Raw genomic sequence first — 24077 nt, 5'->3', positions numbered from 1 at the left:
TTTCTAAAAGGTTCCTTTCACATGAGGCCTCCAGTGAAGACGGAATTTGAATTTTATGTTATCTTGCATCATTCTTCCTCCCTTTGAGCCCGCATCACCTTGTGAGCTAAAATTTCTATCGAGGAAAACTATCTTCCTAGTAGCCATTACTTCAGCCCACAGAGTGTCAGAGCTCCAAGCCCTATCCATCAAGCCTTCTTATATGGTCTTTCATGCTGACAGAGTATCTCTCAGGACAAACCCATCCTTTTTGTCTAAAGTATGTTCAGAGATTAACATCAATCAAGTCATTGAGTTGCATGTTTTCTTCCCTAATCACACCAACAAATTGGAATATATGTTGCACAAACTTGATGTCCACAGACAACTTAGATTTTATTTAGATAGAACAAAAGAGATTAGGAAATCAAATCAGCTTTTTGTGTCTTTTTTTGAGGCCAGGAAAGGTAAACCAGTCGCCAAAACAACTCTGTCTAAGTGGCTGTTGGATTGTATCACTTACACCTATTCTTGTCATAACATGCCCTTGTCTAGTAAGGTGAAGGCTCATTCAACCAGAGCAGTTTCTACCTCTTCAGCCTTTCAAGCCAAATTACCTCTAGACAACATCTGTGCTGCAGCCACATGGTCTAAGCCTCACACTTTTATAACTCATTACAAAGCGGATAAGGCCTCCAGGGGCAGGGCTTCATTTGGTTCTATGGTTCTGAAGAGTGTACTTCCGTGAGCCACTCAGGGTTAGGGTGCTAGGGGCACTACCCATCAGTGAAGAATGAACAGCAAGATTGAACAACTTCACATAAAGAAGTTATGTACTCACCATAACGTTCCATGTGAGTTGTTCCATCTCGCCTTCATTCTCACGTCCCTCCCTCCTTTCCCCTCCTGGCTGGCAGTTGACCTGGAGGCTGTCTTCATCCTGGTTTCTCAGTGTGTCTTCATTCCTAGGCAGAATAATTATCTCTATATGGTATGCAGCAAACAAGATCTGAGGTAATTCCAGCAGTGCATTGTGGGATAAGGGGTTGGTTCTTGAGCTACTGGAAAACTTTGAGCTTGTAGTCAGCCGTGTCAGAGCCGAGGATCGGCTCCAAACCCATCAGTGAAGAATGAAGGTGAGATGTAACAACTCACATGGAACGTTATGGTGAGTACATAACTTCTTTTTTTGCCTTGTATTTTTCCAACAAATTCCATCTGTTTCTATGTAATTTACTCCTTCCTTTTCTAAAGATTCCATTTCTAGTTCTTTTATCTCTCTCACAATATCCATTACTGTAAGTACAGTTGGTTAAAAGTTTGAGTTCCTTTTTCTAGTCATGATTTTTTGGCAGCCAATAGGTTTAAACTTAATAAGGGCTTGCTAGGTCTAGGCAGTTCATATCCCATTTACTGACTCAAAAAAATAATTTCCTTAGTTAAAAGCCATGACAGAGTATTCTGTAGGGAATTTTTAAATCTGCGAGTTCATTATATACTCAAAAACATATTCCCAGTTACCACTTTCTTCCCCATTATACTTCCAACATTTGCTGTATACCATAGGAAAATTCTCTGAAGTTTGCTTTTCATATAAAAATACCCATGCAAACACATACAAGCCAAAAAACCTAAACCTTCTACATTTTTTGCATACTTGAGAGACCTACCATTGCTCCCTTGTAAATTTCTTTTCCATGCTCTCTTCCCAGTCCTGTGTAACCTCCTCTGTTTGATTCTTATAGTTATCATGTAGTATTTTATATATACCCTCTTAATTACCCTTTTATCACTGCAACTTCTTTTCTAGATTCAACTAAAAAACTCTACCAGAGCATGTCTTTCATGTAGGGCATTCCTATCCCCATCTCTTTTCCTGTACTCTGATATCAATCCCTGGTAGTGAAGACATTCTGTAACCTGCAGTCTAAACTGCTTCTTGGCCTCATCCTACTCTTAACTTTCCCTCTCCCTCTCTAGTTATTTGATCTCAGTACTTCGGTTCCTTTGCCAGTTTTCTCCAATACTTGCAGTCATCCCAAATGGCAACATTTTCTTTCTCTTTTCCCATGTTGGCTAAGTCCATACATTATTTTCTGCAACTTTAACGACAACCATACAGAATATTATATTCATATTCTGCACAAGGATGTGCATCCAGTATCCCACTCTTTCCTTATTTCTCAGTCTTCCCTGTTTCATTGTCATCATCCCTTTCCACCTTGAATTATAACCTTCTGATTGTGTTATGTATATGAGCTGTAACTACATAGCTGTAAAGTATTCCTTCAAATCAACTAATGCTAAACCTCCTTGTTCTATTGGGTGGATCAGCTTATACCACTTAAATCTTGCCCTCTTCCCATCCCAGATACCAACAATAGCAGTATTTTCTTGCATTCTGCTTCCCCCTGGATCATCATCATCTAACGTTGGCATAATTAAGTCTTCTGTAAATATTTCCATTTCTGCTCTTTCATGGATTCCATATTTCTTTGCTTTATACAAATTTTCATAAAATTTACCAAAATATCTCTAATGTATCTATAAGTTCTCTGATTATTTTTCCTGGCAATAGGCTCACTACATGTGTGACAACCCTTTTTACTTTCTCTTATCTAAGTCCAATGGGCTAAAAGTTTTTGTGCTCTGGAGTTATCAAAAAAGGTTTCTCAACAACACTCTTTCTAAATTCATACATATTATCCAGATACTCCCTTCGTTTTTTTAGAACTCTGCATGTGCTTCTCTTCTAGTTCTGTGACATTATCCGTATTCTTCAACACTGTATTTAACCTTTGTCAGCCCCTGTAAGTATTTCCTATTACTTCTTAACCATATCTCCTTTTGTTTTATTTCTACCCCATTTTCATTTTATCCCATGCACTAGCTATCCCTTCTGAAGGAATTTATATCTTCTGTGTTAACCTTTGAATAATTTCTACTACCCATTCCTTGAATTTGTCTCTTTTTAATTGTTAGTTGGGAAAGCACCAATGTCTCATTTTTACTTCACCACCCTGCTTTTTTATATAGTTTGTATTGGTGCATGACCTGAAATGGTTATTGGGTGTGTGTTGAAATTTTCAATTAAATGCTCATATGTTCTTTAGCTCCATAATAACAGTTTTTGGTAGAATGTAAATAAATGCCAGTATAATATTCCTTCCTTGCCAGTAGCCCAATACTACTAATAGAAATCTGCCATTATTGGCTTTTCTTCTCCTCTATCACTATTGGAGCTCCTCTAGCAATCTGTGTTATTATTCCCCCTTTCTTTTGTCCCTTATTCTGTTGAATATTCATCCTGAAATCCTTTCTTTGTCAAATTCATGTTTTAATTTCTTTCCAAACGTGTTTCCTGCAGTATATCTATATGTACTGTGTATTTCTTAATTTAAATCAACACTCTTTCCTTTTTGTCTTTGCCTGTAAGGCCAAAAAACATTCCATGATAGTATGGATAGAGTCACCAATGTGTTAAAAAGGTATTGTTTCCACCTATTATTCGTGGCAGTTTTTTTAATGTGTATTTCCATCTTTTGGTTTATATGCACACAATATTTGGCAGGCTGATCTTTCACTGAGTTGTCTCTTTTCATTTCCAGTTGAACAAGTGTCACATTATTCCATATTTTTTGCTATTATGAAAACCCTCAAACAAAAAAAATATACATTTTAAGAGCAAGCCTATCCCCAATTAACCTAAACAAACACAAAGCGTTGTACATTTTCAGTAATAACCCCCCAGTTTTGAACAATTTTCCCAAATTGACAGCTGCATTCACAGGCATTACTTGATCTAAAATTAAGGTTACCTGTGCTAAAATGCATATTACAGGCTTGTTTTCATACACTGATTTTTGTCTGTTCTTTCCTTAGCTTTATTCCTATGTCACTTGTGAAAAAAAACAGCTTGAATGCTTTCACAAAACATTAAGTTTTAGTCCAAAGAAAAAGTGCATTAGCTACCTTTAAAACTAAATTGTTCACTGTTCTGTTAAATACATTTAAGTGTTAAGGCTGCTTACAAAGATGCTGTTATTCATTTCCCATAATTTCAGACTGAATGTTTTGCCATTGTAGCTTTAAATTGTGCATTTCCCTCAGCAAAGAATATTCAAAACTCTCAAGATTAGCTGCTTGTACTTGCAGACAGCTCAACTCCATTTAAAAGTAGTTAGCAATGAGAAAGCAGCTAACAGCTATGCTGATGCATGAACAAATCTTTTTACATTTCACTTGGAACAGAGTATACAAAATTCCTTTGGTCAGCTGCCCTCAGTTGCAAGCTTTATGTCTCCGATTGAGAACATTTGTTAATTGAAAAAAGCTAATATTTTTGCAGACACAAGAAACTTTGCATTTTTATGCCTTTCATCATTCTGCCTCATGTTTCAAGCCTATTTGCTTACAAAAAATGTTTATTGCTTAAGCTAAGGATATTAATCTGGACATCCACTCTTGTAAAAGCAATATAAATTATTATCTTAATTTTATGTACAATATCATCAGTACATTGTAACACCCCACACCCACCCCAGCAACCCAAGATCACAGCATTATATTAACTTAAACTTGATTCTGCCCAGCCTTTCTTATTTTGTTATACTGTAAAGCCTATATTTTTTACAGCTAAGAGTAAGCACTTCTTTACTTCAATATGTTTAACATATACAACAGTCACTGAAAAGACCCCACACATTTAAAATATCCCTGATTGCACCCTATACAAAACTGCTTTAGAATATAATTTATAGTTTAAATGTCATGACATGCTTTATACAAATATTAATAAGAACAAAAATTGTTTACTTACCATTACTTCCTTTTTCCTCTTTACTGCTCTTCTAAAATGTAATGACCTAAGGTGGAGTATATGATTTACAGTCCACTTGCCATTTTAACAAAGTCAGCAAAATGCCAGTCTTTCTCAGAAACCTTTTCTTGCAAAGCCATATTTCACAAATGTAATTGATGCTTTATAGTATTTCTTTTATTCACTAATTTCAATTTTGCTGGTTGTCTTCTTGTTCATCTCCATCTCCTAACACCAGATTCTGGTTCAATTTCAAGGTACTCCTTATTCTTCTAGTCAACTCCTGTGCTTTGTTCTGTCTCTCAAGCATTTTTCTTTAGAACAGTGGATAATGTTTCACTAGCAAAGTGTCTCTTTGGGCTTTGTTCCTGTAAGATGAGAAGCAAAATCCCCATCTGCTTGCTTGCACACATTTTGTTGAATACACTTTTGTATTTCCTGCTTAGCTAGTTCTGCATCATGAAATGTTTTTGATCCTCCAGGAAAAATATTCTAAAGAAAATTGGATACAGCAGCTTGACTTTCACACCTGCATCTCACCTTTCCTTGATTGCTGGGACAGATGTTTGATTTTCTACTTGCCAGTGTACAGTAAATAACCATTTTCCACAAAAACTCTAACCCCAATTTTTAATATTTTCATTTCTGCCAAAATTTATTAGGAGCAACTCTTTCAGCTAGTATGATTGCATCTTTACTAATATAGGTTGTGTCTGCTTCCTCATTGCCATATTCGTAGCATACACATAATATGCCCTCTCATTTAGAAAATCCTTCTGTGGAAAACCAGTCCAGTTGCTTATTTGTTCCTTCCAGTTTCTCTGGTATAGCATAACATCTCAATTTTCCTTTGCATGCTTTGTCTAACTCTGTTATTTGAAATGGCTGTTCTTGGCAAGCCTTGTGGTCAGGCAGCATTTCTTCATTTCAGACTCTGATTTTTCCATTTATATCAATTTATTTGAATTTCTAGTTAAAGCTTCTTTTGTTTTTCCGGCTTTTGTTATGTGATTGTTTATATTCTTTTTGGGTTTCACTCACTTGAAACATCTCTGAGTTCATTGTGTTTAATTTTTCTTTTAGGTTACTGGATGCCATCTTCTGTACCAAAGATGTAACTTTGACTGCTTTTTGATAAACAGCTGCAAGATTATTCCCAGTCGCCTCCTTTTCCGGATGATTTTTGTTTTACTTTCTCCAAATTGCTTCTTTGGTGGCATCCAGACAGTGTAATTACAAGTCAGTAAATGAATTATACCCACAGTTCTAGCATTTACTGGCTTTTCTTTTCAGAATAGTTGTTTTTTTCACACTGGTAATGTTACAGTCAACATGTTGATTAGTGTGCAACAATTTCCTTGATTTGTGTATCTTTGGAAAAGGTACAGAACTTGGGGGTTTGGAATCCACTGTAAAGTTAGATATTCCATAATGCCCCCTTTATCAGTAACCCTAGAATTGGTGTCCTGTTCGAAACAATTTGTTATATCAATTGCTTAGAATAATCCATTGAATTTTCTAATTGTTTAAGAGCCTCCTTACAATATTGATCCCTGTCTCATTGCAACCTCACTTCCTTCATTTGCTATTGTTATAACAATTATTTCATTGGAGGTCAACTCTTACAGCTGTTCTCTGATGATATTTGAGCAGAGATGAGAATACTATAGAAGTAGTGGAAGTAGATGTGATGCTAGTGAGAAAGGTAAAAAATGTATCTATCTCTAGTGGGCTGGTTAACTATTTTCCAACAGAATTAACATTTACTAAGATAATGAATATTTGGGCATATCTAACCTTTGTAGTACAGGTGCGCCAGTTAATTTATAGATAGTTGAAAACACTCATCAAAATTAATTTTTATTTATGGGTGGTGCAGTGAGCAAACTAGAAATCTGTCATGGACCTTCAGGTGCATGGAAAGTGACCTATATCAGACTAAGAAATAATGACTTGCCTTGTTCAAAGTAATTTGAAGTTTAGCAGTTTCCGTTTGTGGGTCACACGGAATCTGTCTAGAGCAAGTTGTATTTCTGAAAAGTATTGATCCCTCCTCCCCCGTTTCCAGTAGATCTGATTATGTGATAAATACTGAAACCAAGTAAAAAGAGGGAGTGCTGTCTTTATTCTGAAACCTAATCTCTGTCTCAGCATCAATATGGATGTGTTTACAATGAAGAGAGGCCTGAGATCCAGCAATTTATTGGTAAACTTCCTGCATTGAGCAAGGCAACCTTGATGTGGTTCATATTCCACTTTATTTCAAGCCTTTTTGTTGGGTTGGAATGTCCAGAAAATATACTGCATCTAAAAGGTCACTATGTGAACAAGAAGTGGTTTAGTCCCATCTGTTTTGGGGTCCATGGGACCATCAATGAGTGAATTAATTGGAATAATTCCAGGATTTGCTTGGACATCATTAATAGAAAAATATATAGTTGTAGAATTTTTTTCATACTAGTCAAGATATTCATATAGCATAGTGATGAGATCTGTGTCTTGTTTTGAAAGAGTAGTAGATGCTTTCTGGGTTATTGAGTAAGTATTTAGTACAAGCAGCAACTGAGAGGCAGTGATAGCATGAGATACAGCACAAGAATAAGGATAACAGTTTAGGACAAAAAGGATTTTAAAGCCCCCCCCCCCCCCTGTAGCCTCCCTTTGTCCATCAAGCCTTTTTCTCTATACCAGCTTCTCATTTCACCAGCTAATACTTCTATGATAGCTCAAACATTTCTGTTGAGGTAAACATGGATTGCTGGATGTGATGCTGTCATCTGTATGGGGGGGGGGGGGTTGGGATTTCTCTTCCCTTAAGGTTTCCCCTCTGCTTGACCATAAGAATGTAGTGGAGGAATGCAGATGACCTTAGGGCATACCATGTGCTTCCATGAGTGGAATAACCCTCACAAGGCCTGAACACCCTTGTTGCAGGTGCCTCAGCATGCTCTTCAGTCTCCACTAGAGAATTTCCACTTTGTCTTCTCCAGTTCCTTCACAGCCTGAGCTGCTACTTGAACCTGCAACATCTCTGTTATAGTCAGGGGTTTATCACTCTATATCACAGAGCTGGCAGACAAGCAAAAGAAGAGTTAAAGTAATACAGAGTGGCATTACATGAACGTTACTAGTAGGAAGTTGTCATACCTCAATGTGATAGAGTCACCTAGAAGTGATGAGATTAGTAACAGTCTGTAAGAGAATGAGCTTACAGAGGGGAGGGCTGGAGGAATGAACTACTATTGCTTCTTCACTGTGTGACTATTTTGTAATGCCAGGGTCCCAGGTTTATGTCCTATTAAAATGACTTTCCGAGGAAGGCTTGAGATGTCAGATTGATTCAACTACTTGTTTAATTTTAGGTTGGAAAGTAGTATTTTATTTAGGATGAGGTAATGTTGGCATACAGACAGAGCGAGAGAGGACATTTAATAACTGATTAAGTGGTTAAATTTGTGGCATTGGCAAAACATGGTCATTCAGGTGATTATTGTCAAACAAAATGGAGTAATAGAAAAATGGATAATTGACATACACAAATGTTCCAGATAAGCATTCCTCTAGAAAAGTTCTACAATTTTAAATGCTAAATATCTCTTTTGGATTTTGGCTGTTTACCTGCCTCTTCTACAAGTAGCTATTAATTGTAGTATGAACATAACTTTTATTATACATTTCTAGCTTTAGAGACAGGGAAAATATCATATTCATAGTAGACTTTATTGCCCAGACAGGTGTCAGTTCATTATGGTTTTAAATAATGTTAACTGTTGGTGGAAGCAGGAATAGTTTAGTTGGTTCTAATTTTAAAACTAAATGGTTCGAGGATTTTGGGATGTAGTAGGAATTTAGGACCTCAACCTTATCTCACAACTGTGCTAGAAAAATGAAACAACAACAAAGAGAAAGGCTAAGGAATTCTCCCAGCTGTATGGGTTTCAGCTGTGTGCCAGTTAACTGTGCAGCACTTAGAATAGCTGTAACTTCTGATACCACACAGCAGCATATACTTTCAGAGCACTTGGAATTAGCCGTATGTAAGAAAATGAGCAGTATGTGTACATTGGTGTGCCCAGGTAGTTAGTGACTGTACTGCTCAGGATATACAGCACCTCAGTAGTACTGCTTTGGCAGGATGGAGGGAGAAAGGCACAGAATATGTACACACCTTTTCTTTAGCTTGCATTTGTAAAGTTGCCCACAGGAGCATTGACAGGACTTGAACAGTCAGCTAATCTAGCAGCAACACCACACACTAAAACTCTGATTAATATACATTATAACCAGAATCACAATGTGCTTTTACCACTTCAATTTATCCTGAGTAAAAGACTGATGAGAGAGAAAAGAAAAAAAAAACACAAACTGATGAAGTTAGTATAGTCATAGATAACCAGAGTCCATGTGTAGATGGTATCTAATGTCACCAAGGTCATGAACAAGATAGCTTCCATCAGGAAAAAGCAAGGTCCCATTTGGAGTAAATGTTATGGAAAACATACAGTTGTTGGGTATTGCAGATGAATGAGTACAATTCTACTAGAAGTAGAGAGTCCATTTTTATTTACAGCTGTAGGGTATCATAGAAGGAGAGAGATAAGCTGTCCTTATGAAAGTGATAGGAGGTTGGGAGAGTGGCCTAATGGTTAAGGTGTTTGCCTTATAAACACAAGGTGCAGGGTTTGAGTCTCACAAGGAATAATCGGCTAGGCTTAAGGTTGGGAGGATGGCCTAATAGTTAAGGTGTTTGCCTTACAAACACAAAGTACAGGGTTTGAATCTCACAGGGGATAATTGGCTAGGCTCAAAATGGCTCGCAAGGGCAGTTAGCGTAGTACTAACCTATATATGATGTTACCAAGTGCAAAAATAAGAGAGATTCTATAAGGGTAGATGTAAAGTCATTCTTTTATGATATGCATGTGGGAGATATATTTACTTTTTATTCATATATATATATATATATATATATATATATATATATATATATATATATAGATTGCTAAGAGATTGATGAGTGCAGTTCTAAAGAAACAGTAATATGCATTCTGTTTGTTTTATTTATAGCTTTAAGATACTGTTGAAGGGTGAATGCAGTTCTTTTAGAATTATTCTAACATGGAGTCCATTTTTGTTTATAGCTATAGGATACTGTAGCTGGATTTTCCATTAGAACAGCTGGCAGAGGCCATTAGGATTATTCCATTATTTCTGTAATGCACTGCTATCAGACAGGGCTTTTGATAGAGCTTTATGTAATGTTACAGAAAGGAAGAGACCATACTCTTTGTTTTACCCATATTGATTGAAAATGGAATTTGAAAGCTTGACAATGCAGGATTTCTTTGTAAAATGCAACCATGCATTATTGTGGATAATCTATTCAAATTAATAGGAAGAGCAAATGAAAGCAGATAAACTGTACAGAAAGTAAGATCAAATTGCATTCAACCTGAGTGGTATGGCATAGAGGTTTACAACTGTATACCAACAGACCTGTGCCCTGACGTAGTCCCAGGTTTGAATCCCACAGCCTCCATTTGCGTACCCTGTACAAGTCACTTAACCATGCGTTGCTCCCAGGTTGCCCCCAAAAAGGGACTTCATGTCCAGTGAACTTATCCACTTAACAGATAAGATTTATTTATTATTTATTTTCATATACTTAGTAAATCACAGCAGCAAATTTTGAGATCACTCATCACCACTGATAATACAGAACCATATAATAAAAAACTTTTAAAATATTTTTTAAATAAGGCTATTATGTAATAGTACTAGATCTCTTTGGAGCTTGTGACTTGCTGCATTTTACTCATATCATCATGAGGTTTATGCTTACAATTTTATGAATGAAATTTAGTGTGCCAGGAGCCACAGTTCAGTCAATATTCTAGCGTAAGATTAAAATTAGAAGTCGGAGCAAACTGCATAGAAATGAGTAGAAATTTTATCAATAATGCATGCATAATGTTCAGGACGAGGAGGGGTTAGGTTTAAAGGAAGACAAGAATTCAGCAATTTTTGTAATATTGGATTGCTGATTGTAGCAAAGAAAATATATGTCATGTATACTGTGTTTAAATTGAGAAATGTTAAATTGTCTTATTTTCTGTTCTGTTAATATATGTGTTAATTTAATAAAGGTGCTTTTTTAAAGAGGAATGTTAGAAGTGGATTTCCAGGATGGCTGTACACTGATCAACAGCTTAACTTCAGCTCACCCAGTGTGAAAACGGAAACTGAGAAATAAAGAGTGCCATTGAGAAAGTCTTTTGGGTAAAATTTAGTTACTGGTAGTAAGATACTGCCTGGATGCCAGCAAAAAAGAAATTTGGAAAACCTGAAAGAAAATCAACCAGAAAAGTTGAAGAGAAAATGCTGCCTAGGAAGGATTTTGCAGCTGTTCACCAAAATGCAGTTCGGGCTTAAGCTTTGGTTCAGCAGATGGTGTCCAGTAATTTAAAATAAATCAAATGCAGTCAGAAACATTGTAGGTTTATATCAATTAAAATAACAAGGCTGGAAAAAAATAGAAGAAGCTTTAGTTTTTGTTTAGCTGTTTCAGATGAACTGATAAAACTGCAAAAATCAGAGGTTGAAATGAAGAAAAAGCTGGCCAAGTATGAGACTTCCCAAGAAGAGCTGTTTCAAAAAATATAGAGTTATTAGACATGTCATGCAGAGAAAACCTGAGATTTCCTGCTGTAACAGAGAATCTAAAAGGAACAGACCACATTACTTTTGTGAAAGTACAGATAACCATCTGGACTGGTGTTACACAGCAGGATTTGTTGATGGAAAATGCACATTTAGTGTTTGCTCCACCCTAGCCATAAGAAAGCAGCCAAAACCTATACTAGTAATAGAGTAGTCATACCAGCAGAAGAAGTTGATCCTGACAAAACGTGGCAGAAGAGCAAAGTATTAAAAATTGGAGAGAGCAGAGTGTTTGTAGAAAATAATTATTGATTATACATCAGGCAGATGAAAGCAAATGTATCCCAGCAATCAGGGAATAATGAGAGGCCAGTGTGAGATTCAAGCTGCTGCATCCAATTGTTTCCAGAGAATTTTTTTCATGGAAGACCAAAAACATTTTTTATGCAAAGCAAGCTAAGGAAGAAATATGTTTATCCAACAAAAACTGAACCAGCAAGAAGAAGGAGACTTTTCTTCTCATTCTTCTGATAGTAAAGTTCATAGAGAGACTTTGTCAGTGAAATCTTTTTTTCCAATTTTCCAAAGGAAAATGTTTGCGAGAGAAAAAAAAACACAAGAGTTGAATAGAAGAATTAGGAGGACCTTGGACTTCAACCATAGTCTGGTATTTGGAGATGGAGATGAACAGGAAGAAGACCAGCAACAGTGAAATTAGTGAATAAATGGGAGACATAAAGCATCAGTTGTACTTGTGAAATGTGGCTTTTCAAAATAAAAAAAAATAGCTCAAAACAAATGGAATTTTCTTGAGTATGTTAAGCTTGTTGGTGGACTGCAAAGTATATACCCTATTTTATGTCATTAATGTCTAGAAGGACACTAAAAGGGGACAATAACTGTAAATAAAATGTTTTGTCTTAGTAGTTGAATAAAACATTTACTGAAATAAACTGCATGTTGTATATACTAAAGCAGTTTTGTGTGTAGTCAAGGGTATTCTAAATGTGGGAGAAGTCTATTCAGTGACTGTTGCATATGTTAAAAATATTAAAGTAAGCAAGTACTTTTTTCATTGTAAGAAATATGGGGTTTACAGTATAACAGAAAGGCTAGACAAAATCAAGCTTAATGTTAATATGCTGTGATCTTGGGCTACTGGGGTAGGGTAAAGTATAAAAGGGCACCAATAATATATGAGGAATTAAGATATTTTCTCTTACATTTACAAGGGTGGATATCTAGATTAATGCCCTTGGCTTAAGCTATAAACAAGTGTTTTGGTAATCAAGTGCTCTTTAAAAATAAGACAAAATAATGAAAGTAAAAATGCTACATTTCTTACGTCTGCAAAGATATCGGCTTGTTTTTTTCAATAGGAAATGTTCATTGGGAGTCAAGATGTCTGCATCTTAAGGTGGCTGTACATTCTGTTCTGAGTGAAGATTCACTGGTGAATACTTTTCAATGGAGATAAGCTATCTGTAGATGCAAACATTTAATCCTGAGAGTCTTGAACATTCTTTGCTGAGGGAAATGCAAAATGTAAAGGTGCAATGGCAAGCAGTTCAATAAAATCTAAAATTTGAAATTATGAAAAGTGAATAAGAAATAGCAGCCTCCTTAACAACCTAATACTTTAATACTTTTATTACAACAGTGAACAATTTAGTTTTATTTATTTTAGGGTTAAACATTTATGTTTTCTAAAAGCATACAAGCTGTTTTTCACATGTGGGAGGGAGATAGAGATGAGAAAAGGACGACAGCAATTGGTGTAAACAGGAACACAGGCTGTAGAAAGCACTTTTGCATGGGTAACTTTAATTTTAGGTTAGGCAATGCCTGTTGGTGCAGCTGTCAGTTTGGGGCAATTGTCCCTGTCTATAGTGTTAACCTTAAATGTTGTGAACCAGTACATACTTTGAGTTTGTTCTAAGTTAATAAGGAATGGAGGTGTTTTGAAAATGTATTTAGTTTTTTGCTTGAGGGTTTTTATTAAAACAAAAAGTCTTGAAAATGTGACATAGTTTCAAATGGAGGTGAGAAGAAACAACTGTGTAAAAGTTAGCCTGTCAAACATCAGCATGTGCATGTAACACAAAAGTTGGAAATGTGTAAATAGGTGAAAGCAATAGATGTGAAGTTGTTCAATCTCGCCATTCATTCTTACACATGGGTTTGGAGCCGATCTCCCGGCTCCGAGTCGCCGATTTCACAAGCTCAAGGTTTTAGAGTAGCTCGAGGCCAAGACCCTGTCCCATGATGCTCTCTGTCTCACCTCAGATTTAGTTTGCCGCTGCAACAGATCGGAGGTCGAGAGAGAGCTCGGGCCAGTATTTCTGAATTTACTTGTTATTGGATAGTTATCTTTATATTTTTAATATAAAAAGTGTGTTTCTTGGCTAGTTAGTAGCCTTAGCTTTTTGTTCAGACTCTGTCCTTACTGTTTTTTGATGACTTTTCATCTTTATAGAGTGGCTACTCTTAGGCCTTCTTGGCCGCGTTTTAATTTTCTTCCCCAATCTTGTTTTATAGAAACGTTTAGAAAAATTTTAAGCTCCAAGTCTTGCTGAGAAGGTGCGGTCACCGGTTCTGCAGTCCTCAGAACCAAGCACCGAGCTTGTTTTTCGGGGCCGGTCCCCGAAACTTTGAAATCACCCATTTTGCAGTCAGTGGCTTCATCGATCCCTTTGACTCGTTCTTCAAGGAGCCTCTCCGATGTGGATGTGGACTGAGTGATGCAGAGGCTTCTCGAGAATCCGGCACTAGTCAAATTATCTGTTTCGGCCCAACTGGTTTCGGAACCGAAAACTATTTTACCTACTGTGTCTACTCCTCCTCCGAGCCGGGCCTTTGGAGCCGGGGGAGGTGGAACTGATGATTGCAGAACCTTTGTGGCCAAGGCCTGTTCCAGTGCCATTGGCTTCGTCAACTCAGTCTACTTCGGTGCTTTTCGAAGAGTCTGGGAGCTGACACTCTCTAGTCGGCTCCGGGGGAGAGAATCGAACAGATGGGTCAGTTCCGACCCTTCTGCTCGGAGCTTTGGCACCGATGAGCTTATCTCCTTCCTCTGGGTCAGAGCCCACTGTGTCAGCGCCGGGGAGGATGCCATCTTTTTCGCAACTGGCTACTTCCTCGCGTTGGAGCAGTGGAGCCTTCAATGCCATGAGGAGAGTTATGTCTTCCAAGACTTCTACATCATCAGGACCTTCCTCCTCCTCCCCGAAAGTGCCGCTTTCTACCTCTACATCACAGGACCCTGTAAAGCATCGAGACCTGGAGCCTCGGGTAGCCCCACTGGGTGACCCATATTTTACTGAGACGTCACCAGAAGCTCCCACTGATGAAGTTCCCAGGAAGAAGCTTTGCAAGAGGAGGAATTTAGACACCCCACAGGTGTCTGTCACGTTGGACACCGATTTAGAGGAGTCGGAAGGGTCTCCACGGTCCCCCTCGGAGGATATCTCCTTTGCTGGTATCCTTGAAGTCCTGAAACAGAGGGGTGATTGGCAGTCCGTTAGCCATACTGATGGTGAGTCGGTGCTTCTGAAAGATTTTGGGTCTCAACCTTCCACCTCCTGGGTGACTCCACCCTTCGATGAACTAATGGAGTTGGTTGCTCAAAGGGAGTGGGAGTTTCCTGATATTGTGGAACTTGTCCCTCGGAGACCCAACAAGTTTATTACATTGCCTCAAGATAAAATGTTCCTTACCAAGGGAGTGCCGGTTGATGCCATGGTGGTGGCGGCGGCCACCAAGAAAGAGATGTCTGAAACCTGTTCTACTGTCCATCCTCCTAATAGAGATTTCAGGACTATGGACAGGTATGGGAAATGCATTTTTAGTTCAGTGACTTTTGCTATGCAATCGCTTAACTATTTGACACATTTTACCCGTCTTCAAAGAGATCTCCTAAAAGAGCTTGGACATGCTCTACAGGGTAGTACAGCTGTAGGTGTTCCTGATAAGATGACATCCCAGCTCAATACCCTTAATTCCATAGTTAACTCGTCCATGCGGCTCATTTCTTATGCAGCCAATGGCTTGAGTAGAGCAGCGGGTTCAGCAATAGCTCTTCGGAGACATTCCCGGATGCAGTTATGCTCCTTTGCGGAAGCCTTCCTTCGTTAATACCCCATTTGATGGCTCATCTCTTTTCGGGCCTAAAGTCAAGGAGACCCTCACTAGGTGTGAACAAGATGGGAAGACTCTATCTGGCGTAGGAATCCATTTTTCCACCCCTACTAGACTTTATCCTAAAGGGCAAAAGGGAGGAAAAATGTTGTTCCGGGAGTCTCAAGGAGCTTCTCAGAACACATGTAGTGACCCCCCCCCCAGGGGCAGAGGAGGGGGTAATAATGGAAGATGCTGCCCAGGTGGCAGAGGGGGTCCACAAAACCAGGGCAACAGGCATCAGTTCTTTGGCAAGCCCTACCAGCACTCCTGAAAGGAGGCCCGACTGTCCTACTCTGGAGGCAGTCAGGGGACGCTTGTCTTGTATGCATACGCCTGGCTAGAAATTACAAAAGATTCTTGGGTACAAAGAATTGTTACCAAAAGTTATGTCATTCCATTCTCAGAACCCACTTCTGTACGAAGAAAAATTCCAGACATTACACCCAGTCTCAGGGATCAAGCAGTCATAGAAATTCAAAGGCTGCAGGAAAAGAGAGTCATCCAGCCAGTCCCAGCAGACCAGATAGGATCCCGAACCTACTCCAGATTCTTTTTAGTTCCAAAGAAAACAGGGGACTGGAGGCCCATCTTGGACCTCAGCAGACTCAACACCTTTGTAAAGAAGGAGAAGGTCCGGATGATCACGCTTCAATCAAGTCTTCCGTTTCTAGGAACGGGCAATTGGATGTGCTCTGTAGATGTCAAGGATGCGTACTATCATATCAAAATGGCCAGACCATCCAGAGATCACTTGCGTTTCTGGCTGGGAGCCAGTCACTATCAGTTCCAAACACTGCCCTTTGGTCTCACGATAGCCCCCAAAGTGTTTACCAAATGCATGGCAGTGGTTACAGCTCACCTTAGGCGTCTAGGATTCCGAGTTTTTCCGTATCTGGACGACTGGCTCCTCACCACCACCTCCAGGCATCAACTACTTCAATCTAGGGATCACAATCTCAATCTGTATTCTCAGTTAGAAAATAAATTTCGACAAGTCTGCATTGTCACCATCGCAGAGTATCTCCTTTATCAGAGCAGACTTATACACCACCACCACCATGGTAAAATTGCCACTGGATAGAATAGTCACTCTTTGACAACAGGTATTAGACAGTCTGATGAGCAAAAAAGTACCAGCCTCTCAAGTGTTGAAACTACTAGGTACTATGGCAGCAACGCTCACAGCAGTTCCTCTGGGGGGTGTATGCACATGAGAATACTTCAGTGGTTACTTTTCACCCAGTGGTCTTGCCAACAACTTGCATCACTCCACCAGTCTTACATAGACCTATGAAACCAGCACTGGCAAAAAACACACATAAATACACGAAAACATACTAGGAAGCTCTAAATAATAATCTGCAAAAGCAAAAGAGACTCCAAAGCAGACATCCAAGCAACTTCCACCCCCCCAACACAAACCATGAAACACATACTTCACAAAACCAGTGTGCCACCCAATCACAGCCCTTAAGGCAAAATAACATACCCAACACACTAGTAATAGGTGACTGTAGTCAGGCACACTGACGTCCCACTCAAAAGTCTGAACAAGGAGAAGGTTACTGTTAGCTGCCTGTCGGGTGCCAGGATCCGCCACGTAACACAAGCACTCAGGTCACACCAGAACAAGTACAAATATGACTGTCATTTTCAATGTTGATGTGAATGACCTGAGCCGTACCTCCCTGGATTACATCAAAAGAGACATGGAGGAGCTCTCTGATCCCATAACCAACGGTATGACCCTGACCTTGAGTAGCATCCTGCCCTCACCAAGAATGATACCACGGTATATTGAAAAAAATTATCAATTTCAACACCTGGCTAAGCTTCTGGTGTCATTCAAAGGGGATCCAGTGTCTGTCAACCTGGGATGACATGCTCGACAAGCCACGCTGCTTCACTAGAGTTGGCTTGCACTTGTCACCCTTAGGCTTTTGAATACTGGCAACCCCCATAGTGCCTTTTTTAGGCTAGGCTCAAAAGACAAACCCACCGCCGTAAATAGCACAAGTAACAAAACCTGAGGGTAATGCTACTCAATGCCAGAAGTCTAAACCTCAAAATGCACACACTCAAGGCACTCCTCAGTATGGAGAAAATCGATATATCTGCAGTAACAGAAACCTGGTTTAAGGCTCCAGAGAGCACCCCAGCACTACCAGGCTACAACTCATACCATACATTTCAGCCACAAAACCCGGACTGAAATACAAAAGGTGGGGGAGTATCCATATTCATCAAGGATACCCACACCTCCAGGTTGGTGGCACAGCATGATGCTTCAGAGATCATCCAAGAGCAATTAACAACGGACAAAACTGCTGTTCAAATTATAACTTGCTACAGATCACCCACCATGTCCCAGGATCCCCACTCTGCATTTCTGAAAACACTGGGAAACATAAAGGTCCTACCAAACACCCTGATATTGGGGGATTTCAATTACCCAAACATTAACTGGGAGAACTACTCAAGTACATACTCCCTTGCCCAACATTTCCTAGAATTTATAAACTCAAACACTCTCAATCAACTGGTCAACACCCCTACCAGAGGTGACGACATATTGGACCTGGTCATCACCAACATGGGCGACCGGTGTTTCACACCAGAGGATAACCCCTTGCTGGTTAGATCTGACCATAAATTAATCACTCTGGTTATCCACATTCCGCCACCAACCCCAGTCAAAAAAATCACTGTAAAAAACTTTTCAAAAGCAAACTTCACGTTACTTAAGACTGAGGTGGGAAGTTTCAAAGCCCCCATGCTAAAGGATAACGCTGTCCAAGCTGCAAAATCCTTTACTAATGCACTCTATGGGCACCTACAAGAATGCATGGATCATGCTATCCCAAACAAAACCAAGACTCACTCCTCTAAGAAAAGGAAACCAGTCTGGTGGACCACTGCCATAAACAGGCTATACAATAGAAGGAGGAAACTAGTACAGAAAAGAGTAAAATCCCAAGAAGGGAAGACCTCCCTGATCAGTATCAGCAAGAAACTACGTTCCCTCATAAAATCATCCAAGGCTAGCTTTGAAAGAAAAATTGCCATGGATTCCAATGATAACCACAAGGCATTCTTTAGTTATGTCAAGAATCTGAGTGGCAATTCTCAGATCTGCTCGACGTTAGTGCAGAATGGCACAAAATACACTGAACCGACCAATATAGCCAACATCCTGGCAGACAGGTTCAGTGCAAACTTCACCCCCCTCTCACCCCCAAAAGGGCCCATAACTATACCAGAAGAATGTAGTGCCCCTGAAATCACAGACACTCAGGTTAAAGCAGCCCTCTCCAAAGCCAAAAACAGAGCATCAGTGGGACCTGACGGTGTCCCAGGCTGCATCCTACATGAGCTCAAAGATGAATTAACCCCTCTCCTAAACACACTGTTTAAACTCAGCCTCTCCACAGGCTACGTGCCCACAGAGTGGCGCACAGCAACGATTATTCCGCTCCACAAAGGTGGAGCCACAATGGACCCCGGGAACTATCGCCCTACAAGCCTGACTAGCTTGGTCTGCAAAGCTATGGAGCGCATCATCATGGATCTCATTAACAGAGACATTGGGAACCTCCAAACACTGGACCCTACCCAGTTCGGGTTGTTAAGGGCAGATCATGCCTCCTAAACGTGGTGGACTTCTTTGAGACAGTTACCAAGGCTACAGATGAGGGAAAGGTGGTCCACACAGCCTACCTAGACCTCGCAAAGGCCTTCAACATCATTCCCCACTCAGGTATTATAAACAAGCTCACCAGCCTGAACATAAACTCCTTTGAAGGAATTTTGCTTATCATTGTTGTGAATCATACTGCAGGTATGCCAAGTTCTTAAAATGAATAAACCTTCTGTGCCACTACTAATGTCGTTACTTTTTATTACATTATTTTATAACAACATATGTAAAAAAACAAAAAAAAATATATATATATATATATATATATATATATATATATATATATATATATATATATATATATATATATATATATAATATATAAAATTTAATATATAACATAAGACATAAGAAAACATATATTAACAGAAAACAAAACAAACCATATTAACATGTTTCTATTTGCATACATTAGACTTCAGATCTTTTTTTTGTAATTATCATTAGTCCAACATTAGATAAATTGCTGAATTTCTGCCTTCCCATAAAACTCACTCCTCCTCCTGTACAATATTTGAATGGTATTGTTCCCACAATTTCAGTTTATTTCTATATAATTTGCTCCTGCCTTTTCTAAAGACATCAGCACATCTAATTCTTTTATCTGTTCTTACAACATTCAAAAATAGTTGGTTTAGACTTTAATTTCCATTTTCTAGTAATTACATAAACTTAACATGGCCTTACTATGTCTAGGATCAAAAAAAATAATTTCCTTAGTTATACCCATTTGTTCACTAAATATTTCTGACAGAGTACTCCACAGGGAATTTTTAATGTCTGCCAACTCAATACACTCCCAGAACATATGTTCTCGGTAACTTCTTTCTTACCCCATCTCACCTCCAACATTTGCCATTGACCTGAGGAAAAATTCTTTGGCGTCTGCTTGGGGTATAAAAATAGCTAAACAAACACTTCCAAGCAAAATCCTACATCTTCTAGACTTGTGGTTTCATGTGACAAGTAGTCTGAACAGCAATGTTTCTTTTTCCTTCAGAGACAGGTACTGCTAATAAACAGCAAGCACATTCCATTGTTTTCCTTTTTAATTACTTATGTGACCATTGTGACAGTATCCCTCCCTATTTGTGCTCAGAATACAGCACTTTCTTTTTATAATAAGCCTTGCAGGGTAAACTTAATTTAATTCCATTGAAATTATAAATATTGATGTAATGCTGATATACATAGAAAAATATGTACATGTGGTGAAAGAAGGCAGGCATGTAGAAAAACAGAACTAGAGACAGAAATGTACACATATATTATCTTTTTACTATATCACATTGTGAGAGAAATTGAGAGTTATCAGTGCCATAGTAGGGCCTGGCATAATGTGGATGTGTATTTATATGCAGTTGACGCACTTGCTAATATTGCATCCATACTGCTTGTTAGTCCATGTTCTTCTGCCTTCTGGTTTTCTTATTAGCCAGCAGCTATATCTCTGATATGGCAGACATGCAGTAAAACTTTGCTTCAACTGCTCTAGTGGCATAGAAGAATGAAGCCCTAACTGTGTCCCAGTCGATCAGGGTTTGTTTAGTGTCTTGGGCGACTGACTGAGTGTAAGGGAGGGATGGGCATTATCATCTCTGGGAGGAAGTGATCATGCGGGCATTTCTAGTGATGATCCCTGGTGGAGGCTGCAGACATCACCATTTGGGGTGTGTCCAAAGGAGTAATAGAGTGGAAACATGGCTGAGCTTCCATTGTGGTGGGGTGAAACACTGCAAGTCCTGGACTGTACCACAAGAACCATGAGGGAGGGGAGAGAAATAGGGTGGTTCGAAAAAAAAGAAAAAAATCCCTGGTGGATGTTGACCCCCAGAACATCATTAATTTCCACACTGATCCCAGCCCTAGAGGATGAGTCCAGGGGTAGAGGTGGCTGGTTGACCCAGTGATGGACTTGGAGTACTGGGTAGGGTGCCATAGGAAGGTGAAGAGAGGAAAAAAGTGCCCCCCCCCCCAAAAAAAAAAAAAATAGCTTTTTCCCATGAGCTAGATGAGGACATGGCAGATGCATAGTCTCCTCTCTTCCTGGCTGGCTGCTTCAGTACCCCAGTTCACAGGGGCTATAGTCTGGGCATGTCCCTCTGCTCCACAGACCCGTCATGTTATTATTTTGTTTATTTTTACATTGTCCTTTATGGCTAGTCTGCCAGTTTGACCTTGGTATTCCATGGGTCCCATATCCCATCATCTACCTATTTATTGCTCCTCCATACTGGTTTCCTTTTCCTGAAATGCGAGCTTTTACAGACTTTTTACCTCTTCATTGGAGAATATTTGCCTTTTCATTCACTGGATTGATTGCTGTGGGCAAGGGTTTTAGGGTTTGATAACCAACCAGATATTTAGTTTAGGTGTTGCCCACATAATTTATATCTAGCTGTGTTGCAAGATCAAGACAGGAGGGTACATGCATTTACTTGTATGCTCACTGTGCTAAGACCTACCCCACATATGCACTTGGTACCCAGTTTTACTGTTTCTCCTACACCACATATTCATTTGGGGCCAGTGTTATCATTTTTCCACCATCCCTCTGCCTTCAACCCTCAGACATCTACTGGCTGACAATGTGCTGCCAAGAATGGATGCCTTATCTTTTCTCTTTAGGTTGGCTTTATGGACAGACATATAGATTGCATGTTCATTTAAACAGTTGGTTATGGTTGAGATAGCCTTCCTTATATGAGAAACCTTTTTGATATGGCAGTAACATCATACTATTAATTTCCTCTCATGGCGATAAAGTAGTACTCGGAACAAACAATTCATTTTAAAAGTAGTTTCTAACTTTCATCTTAAAAAGTGTGTGCTATCTTTCCAGTATTCTTTACAGAGCATTGACTGCAAGGAAAATGTTATGGTCCTTAAATGTTAAGAAGGGAAATCTAGCTACATGGTTAGGTAATTTTTATTATTCTTACTGTCAACAGATTGTGAAAGTGTCAGATGAAAGAAATTAGAACATAACTGTACTAAGTAGTGCAAAACTGAATGCCTTTAACACCTGCAAAACTGTTGACATGTTTATTAGGCACAGTAGTCCTTCAACATTCATGCAAGAGAAAGAGCCATATTTGATGCTACAGTCCTGTAAAGTCTGCTTCCTGATCAGTAGTTCTTTTCTCACACAAATCTACAGAAATGCAATAATATGGAAGCTAAGCAGACATCAGAGGGAAGTAATTCTCAGGTGCAGAAATCTACTTAAGCATTATACTGATCACACTTTAGTCCACAACCCTATTTTGTTTTGTCAAAAACAAAATATCATTCTGCCTCCCCTGTGTCATATGTTGTTTAGATGTGTTTTCTGGTATTCTCATACAGACAGTGATCAGTTCCAGTGTCTGCAGTGTTGGCATAAAATGCCTCGGGCAGGCAGATTTGTAGGTATTGTTTGTTTGTGTCTTTCGTTTTTTTCCCGGTTAGGGGTCGCCACAGCGGAACTCCGGTCTGCTAATGATTGGCAGTTCATTTTTACGTACCGGCTTGCCAGGCCTGATGCACAACCTTTAACGAAGGTACGCCCATTCACGCATGTCTCCACGCAGAAGACGCTCTAGCTGAGAATCGAACAGGACAGCTTCTTACTGTGAGGCGACAACGCTACCGCAGCACCACCACCGCGGGTCTGGTTGGCTAAAGTTTCAGTTTTCTCACTTCATATGTAGCCCTTATAAAGCTATCCATGTTACCATCATATTGACGGTACCCTGTTTGCAGTTTGAAGCAGAAGGATCATTCCATATGTAGAGATACCAGTCTAATATAAACTGTATTAAAGAAGACTAATCATAGTATCCTAGCAAGTACTAAATGGCCTACCTCTGTCCCTAGCTTTCTATTAGTTACCACCAGAAGTCATCCCTTCTTTAGCTGCATCACACAGTTCAGGTCTGTATTCTTCCATGGAAAAGTAGATAATTGAGTGGAACAGGATGCTACTGACATACAGCAAGCAAACAGGAGCAATGTGCCCACTTTAACCTTACTGTGGATAAGGATGTGGCATAAGTAAAATGCTGTTTGTTGGAAATCTGTAAACAATTTTAGCTCTGTTTACGCACTAGAAGAAACAAACATTTAATTTACATGCTCACATTGTTTTTTTAGATGCAAATAAACTTGTCAGCATAGTTTTAAAGGTTAGATCACAATACATATTTGCAAGCAATTTGGGGATATAGCTTGTGGGTGCATACAGTGCCAGCATATCATTTGATTGCACTGCATTATAAAGTCTGTTTTTATTTTTGGAATGCCTGACATCTGAAAAAAATGCTCTTAAGTAGTATGGTGAGAAAGTTGACAAGTACACATATGTGTTTGCTATGTAACTGCAAAAACATTATTTGTAAATGTATTTTAATATGTTGTAATTATCACTGCACAGTGGAGGCTTTCTCTAGTACTTGAAGACAAGCTTATCAGGAAAACAGTATACTTCAGAGTTTGTATCCAAAACTACCTGGGCTACTTGCTTTAACAGTTATCACAGTGCGATGGGCAGCATGCCCTTTCTCAAGCTGTCACTAGGCCATAGAATACATTCTAAGTGCTTTGTGTCATCTTCATTGAGAATTACTGTAACAGTAAATCATAAACATGGCATTTCAAATCTGAAACACTCAGATCTATAATTCTAGCAAGCTGTCAGAGTGTAGTGGCAGTGGCTGAATGGGCTACCTACTTGACTTTATGCCTAAAATATAGGACCGCTGT

General features: G+C 39.1%; 1 protein-coding gene across 1 annotated transcript in view; it reads left to right on the top strand.

Moving 5' to 3' along the window:
* VPS13B (vacuolar protein sorting 13 homolog B) overlaps window positions 1-24077 on the top strand; it is a 5424989-nt gene that overhangs the window by 4403578 nt on the left and 997334 nt on the right. The gene's annotated exons all lie outside the window — the stretch shown is intronic.

The sequence above is a fragment of the Protopterus annectens genome, chromosome 3.part0, assembly GCF_019279795.1.
Source record: "Protopterus annectens isolate FY-2018-M chromosome 3.part0, PAN1.0, whole genome shotgun sequence".
Classification (NCBI taxonomy): Eukaryota; Metazoa; Chordata; order Ceratodontiformes; family Protopteridae; genus Protopterus; species Protopterus annectens.
This window is presented reverse-complemented; position numbering and strand designations above follow the sequence as displayed.